Below are 6,133 nucleotides of genomic sequence, written 5' to 3' on the forward strand. Positions count from 1 at the left end.
AGTCAGTCTTGGTGCTTGTAGACACAATTATGGTATTTTAAGACCCAATCATGATAGTTAAAGGCCTCGTTCTGGACCTTGCCAGTAACAAGTTTTGTTATGAAATACAACGTTTTCATATCAAATAATCCTTACAAGATTTCAGCAGTATTTAGGTATCTCTTTCTAGTTAATTGTCATTGTCATTGTCATGCACTTTTGGATACGGTAATTTTGGATCGAATTTACTATGGATATGAATACACAATTTTCTTTCGTGGGAACCATGCCAATTTACACTTATCAGAGGGGTACACCAAGTCCGTGGTCTAGACTACCAGTTCGGTTGTCCGACTTCCATATTTGTGGAAGCCGCGGTGGCTGAGTGGGTTAGACGGTTGACTTTGTGTGCTGGCGATTAGATGTGGGTTCGAATCAACCCAACAAAAGTACTAGAATCTGTACTTTACTGAGAAAGTGCAATCCCAAATATAACGTGTGTTACTATGAATATACTGTTGACGTAAATGTCGATATGTCGCACACACGAACAAAACATTTACATCGGAAGTAAAACGTCACAGCATGTCACGATTTGACCATTAGTGAGGTCCGCGTGTTAGCGGCCATTTTAATTCTTTCAGGGAGCGGTGCCTCCGTTAACGTACCTGTAATTAGCAGTTCCAGAGTATGAGTGACTTCCGTGGCTGACAATGGGAGGATATGTGTCGTGTTGTTAAGACAATAGATGTCCAGACTTACAATATGTCTCATTAGTCTTGATGTTGCTGTAGGTAATGCAACCCATACATGCCTTAAAGGTTCTATCGCTACCGTATCCGTTTGGGGAAGATGAGAGGAAGTGTACTATGTTGAAAGTGTCGCGTGTCTTAATAGATCAACTTGTTGTCTCCTTTTCCGGTACTGTTGTCCGTGATATATCAATATTCAAGAATACAGCTCTCAATACACGCACCCGTGAAGATCTGGATTAGAAATGATCTTCAGTAACCCATGCTAGTCGTAAGAGGCGACTAACGGGATCGGGTGGTCAGGATCGCTGACTTGGTTGACACATGTCGTCGTATCACAATTGCGTAGATCGATGCTCGTTCTGTTGACCACTGGATTGTCTGGTCCACATTCGATTATGTACAGCCTGCCGCCATATAGCTGGAATATTATTGAGTGCGGCGTAAAACAATGAACCAAACCTCGATACACGCAGCTTAAAGGGCATGAACTGACAAAAATATCAATTTAGTTTTCTGGCTACTTTTGCTCAAATTCCGACATAAAGAGAGTATGTAAACACGACGCAAGCATAAATAGACTAGTGCTCAAAAGAAAGTATAGTGTGCTTGTCCAAACTTGAAAAGAAAAGCACATATAAATGAACATGTGTTTAATTTCAAAAGAGCAATCATTTCTACACGTGCTCTCTCTCTCTCTCTCTCTCCATCGCTCTCTCTCTCTCTCGCTCTCTCTCTTTATTTGCATCACACGTGGCATATTTTTGTGTTAGTTTTACTACTGTCTTACTCACGTATCGCGAAGGCTGTTTTGTACCGTCAGTATGCACGTGCATTTCGTGTTACATCACAAAATGTCGTTTGTACTTTTCCGGAAAGGATGGGTCTGTACGTGTGTGACATGGCTCAGTATGGTTTTATTTACCTCCCTGCAACAATCGTCAAGGCTGAGTATCCGGATAAGAATGATCTCCACCCAGTGCCCGTCTTCTAGTAACTTGAGATGCAATGTGAGATAAGAGATAATACCACATGTCTCTTAATCAACATGTCAGGAATATCTAAATACGTAGTTCGCCCTTCCTGTGATTACAGTGTATACGATAAGAATCATTGGGGTAAGAAGTTTGACGATTCTTTGAATTTCACTTAAAAACGCGTGTGAGCTTCGTGTTGGAGGAAGAGCCAAACTGCTGCTTTTATTTACCACTTCTGTGCTTGCTGCTGACTGATTAAGGATCACAATCAAAGAGAATCTGGTATTCGAATCTACGACTAGCGGATCCTGTTACAACCAGGGGTGTAAACCTCCCAAGCGACTAGCGACACCTTAGACATGATGAAGACATTAGTGAGATGAAACTGACTCGCTGTGATATATGGGACATAAGTTTCAAAGCAATTGGATATTTGTTTGAGACAGAATATATTTTAGTGAGTGAGTGAGTTTGGTTTTACGCCGCTTTTAGCATTATTCCAGCAATATCACGGCGGGGAACACCAAAAATGGGCTTCACACATTTTGCCCATAGGGGAATCGAACCCGGGTCTTCTGCATGACGAGCGAACGCTTTAACCACTAGGCTAACCCACCGCCCAGAATATGTTTTAAGTCAGCGCTTAAAAATATATTGTTTGTACAGCACTTTGCGCGCACTCCACGTGTTTGACGCTATCTCTTGATGCTTTGGTACTTACTCACATTCAATAGTGTATGAAATAAGCCCAAAACCCAGCCAGACACCAGGGCTGGTAACTTCAAAATCTTACCAGCCCCAATTGGATTTAACCAGACCAGACAATCCCAAAAATAACTAAATTTTTACTCAGGTGTTTGGAACATATGTATGTATGGAACATAAAGTTTGTCCAGACCATCGGAGTGGCTAGCTGTAAATTTAGACCATCCGTCAGAAATGTAGCCCGTGTCTGACAGTCGGACGGGCTTTGTTTCATACAGCGCTTTAAACACTGTCCATACCCCATCTCAGACTCCATATCTCAGAGTGAGTCAACATTTATGGAAGCTTAGCAGTTTTACTCAGTTTTGGGATTTGTTTAAAGGTTCGATGTCGGATTCAAAAATATATTTTCTAACGTTTTGAGACAAGCAAAAGGTAATTATGTAAATGTTGACATCCTGAGTTAAGCCGCCCTTTTGTCACGCATTCTTGTGTTAAGACCAGGTGTTTCAGAACAGTGACTCATTTAAGATTATTTACAAGGTCCTTTTTGGTTTTTCATGGGTCAGCTATAATTATGTCTTGCGCACCACCATTGATGGCGACTACAAAATCCCACCTTTGCTAGATGTATTTAACCACAATTCTCAACAGCATAAAAATAAACATAGGATATGTTTAGATTCATTTCAGCTGCTCAAACTTCAAAAATTAAGAAATTAAAATTTCTATACTGCATATAACTTTTGAAGTGGCCCTTTAAGGTCCCGGTACGACGTCAGGTGTTCTAACATGGAACGGTCGTTCTGACATGCAGCGGTCGTTTGTTCCCTGATCAACATTCAAACCACCCAAATGAGCTGCCATTAAAATGACATGTACAGGACACTCATTATATGCATATAAAATTTTGTAATCCCATTTACGATGGAGTCATGCCAGACGACATCTTCTGATATGTGAACGTCAGGACGGAAATGAGAGGTATAAAACCGAGTTCTTAATCAGAAGAAATCTGTACTGAAAGTAGTGCCAGCCATTCCGACCATAACATGGGCACGAGTTTATAAATCAGAAATTAGCCTTGCGCCAAAACCGAACTGAAGGCTAAACCCATGGATATATTGTAATTCTTTCAAGTCAAGTCTAGATAAAAGGACACACGCAGGGCAACTCAGAGGAACAATGTGTTTATTTTATATATTTTTCAGAAATTATTATTTAAACTATTAATTATTACCTTACTTGAGCAAGTCCAATCAGAAAGCAAATATACTCATGCCAATAATGGTTGTCACCCCCTTCAATTTTTTTAATTGGAGAGGGGTTGTGGGGGGGGGGTGTGAGGTGGGGGGGTGGGGGGTGGTTGACAACCATCATTGGCATGAGTATAGTATTAATACCAGGTGTTCTCGAACAGACAAGCATATCAACTCTAAAATCAAATTCTACTGTTAATAAAAAGTAACTGGACTTAGGTACATGTGAAGATAGGGAAGGACATTATTTTGGTCAGCGATGCGTCAAATATGGAAACATCACCCACATGCTTCACATAAAACTTTTCAGCAGTTTTGGCGCCAATATCAACTCTAAAATCAGAATCTATTGTCAATAAACAGTAACTAGACATACAAGTCAGGATAGTAAATCTCAGAGGACAACATGTTAGTCACCACTGCGTCAAATATGGAAATATCATCCACATGTACCACATAAAACTTTTCGGAAGTTTTGGTAAGGTCTTGCGGGTTGTAACCCTAATAAAATTCGTCTTTGAGCCCTCTGAAAATCTACGTAGAAAGATCGTGCTCAATTGTGCCAGACATTAAATGGTTGGAACCACACGTTTTAAAGTTATACATTTCTGGTTACCGATTCTCCGTGTGTCTTCAATACATAACATTGTATTGTGAAGTGTAATCTGAGGAGACGGAGCCATGCTCATCTGGCCCCGGGATCATGAAAAAATCTTAAGTCTAAAATTTGCTTAGCACAAAAAAATCTTAAGTCTAAATTTTTTTGCTTAGCTAAGATTTTAGATAAGACTGGATCATGAAACTGTCTCAGCCAAATCTTAGCTAAGACTAAGACTAAGACAGTTACCATGGCAATTTTAGAATGATGTAATCATGTCCGGTCACTCTTAAATAATTGAGGAGAATAGTTTAGTAGCAGGCACCTGCTGAAATGTTCCAAACAAGTCAACTGACGCTTTTATCCCTGCCGCGGTGACTTTTAGTGTCTTTAAGGTTGGGATGTTTTCTAAATACACCAACACGAACGCCTAAATGCGCTTTCTGCCATATTGCATTGGATAGTGTTTTCAAAATCACGTTTCGCGAAGGCCGGTATTGAGACGCCTATTACATCACGTATATTTCCTATTCAGCTGTGACAAATACATCACTGAATTCCTCATACATTTTAGTATCAAATAAGAAATGGTCTTTTCTCACTAAAACCAAGTGTCTAGGTGATATGAAACGAACGCTGTGCGCGAAAGACAGCACTTGTTGAAATGTAAACAAGGAAACATTGAGACGTTACACTGTGTACTGCATTTTCTCAAATTTCAGACACCCATTCGTCTATTCGTAGCATGCATAGGCTCAATACTTTTAGAACATACATGGAAATAGTATCGTAGCAAAAAATAATAGATACAATACAGTAATGTGATATGTTTATACGAAATTGTCAAAGTTTCTGTGCAGCGTAACGCCATGACTGACGGAAAATCTCGCAGAACAACAACGGTAATGAACGGCATATCTGGCTTCTTCTCTTACTTACAATGAAAACGATAAAACATGTAACAATACACAGATAGTCAGAATCATTCTGATTACTCACATCACACATTTATGTACAAACGATCCCCGAATCAAAGGAAAGGTACTCGCAAAATCCTGTATACCCATGTCACCGAAGCCGCCATTTTGTAAGAAATCGGTCAACGGTTGTGATGTCATATACGTCAACATTGTTGTTACATATTTGGCAATTTCTTTGAGGTGAAGGTCGGTTGAATAAGAGTAAACACCATCGCCATGTTCCACCGATTACACTTTCAGTGTATATTTTGAGTATCTTTCAGATATTTTTTCATGAAACTAATTTCATTATCTACATTTAGCCTTGTTCTATATCATATCCTTGGATATAGGGTATACGGTTTTCATTCTTTCAAGGGTTTTGTTTGTTTGAATAATATTTACATAAGAAATTGATATACTGAGTGTAGTACACCATATTTTAAACCCTTAAACAAGTATTAAAAGAACAAACGAAGGCGTAACTGCAACATGTACTTAAATAGTTCATGTATCATGTGCAATATTCGCCATTCGGACCAATATTACAGTTGCATATGAACAGGTTATGAATAGCGATTTAACTTTCATGACCCCGGGGCCAGGGGTTGTGAAATATTCTTTTTAATTTACGTCAAATTGATGCCAAACAGGTGCGTGTGTTGTTCATATTAAGATACAAAGTCAAACCGTCTAATTATGGATCTATTCAGGACATTATTTAAATGGTAAAATCAGTCATTTTAAGTTCTGTCAAAAGAGTGTTAAATTCAGACATAGAAACCGAAACCTTTTACACAATTCATGGAAATTATGTGAGACATATACTGATCAGCATACCAGTGTCGTTTTTTTCCGACGTCGCAAAATACATAAAACAAGCAATGACGTCAACTACAATTTG

The sequence above is a fragment of the Haliotis rubra genome, unplaced genomic scaffold (assembly GCF_003918875.1).
Source record: "Haliotis rubra isolate DU_JTF1 unplaced genomic scaffold, ASM391887v1 Scf11, whole genome shotgun sequence".
NCBI lineage: Eukaryota > Metazoa > Mollusca > Gastropoda > Lepetellida > Haliotidae > Haliotis > Haliotis rubra.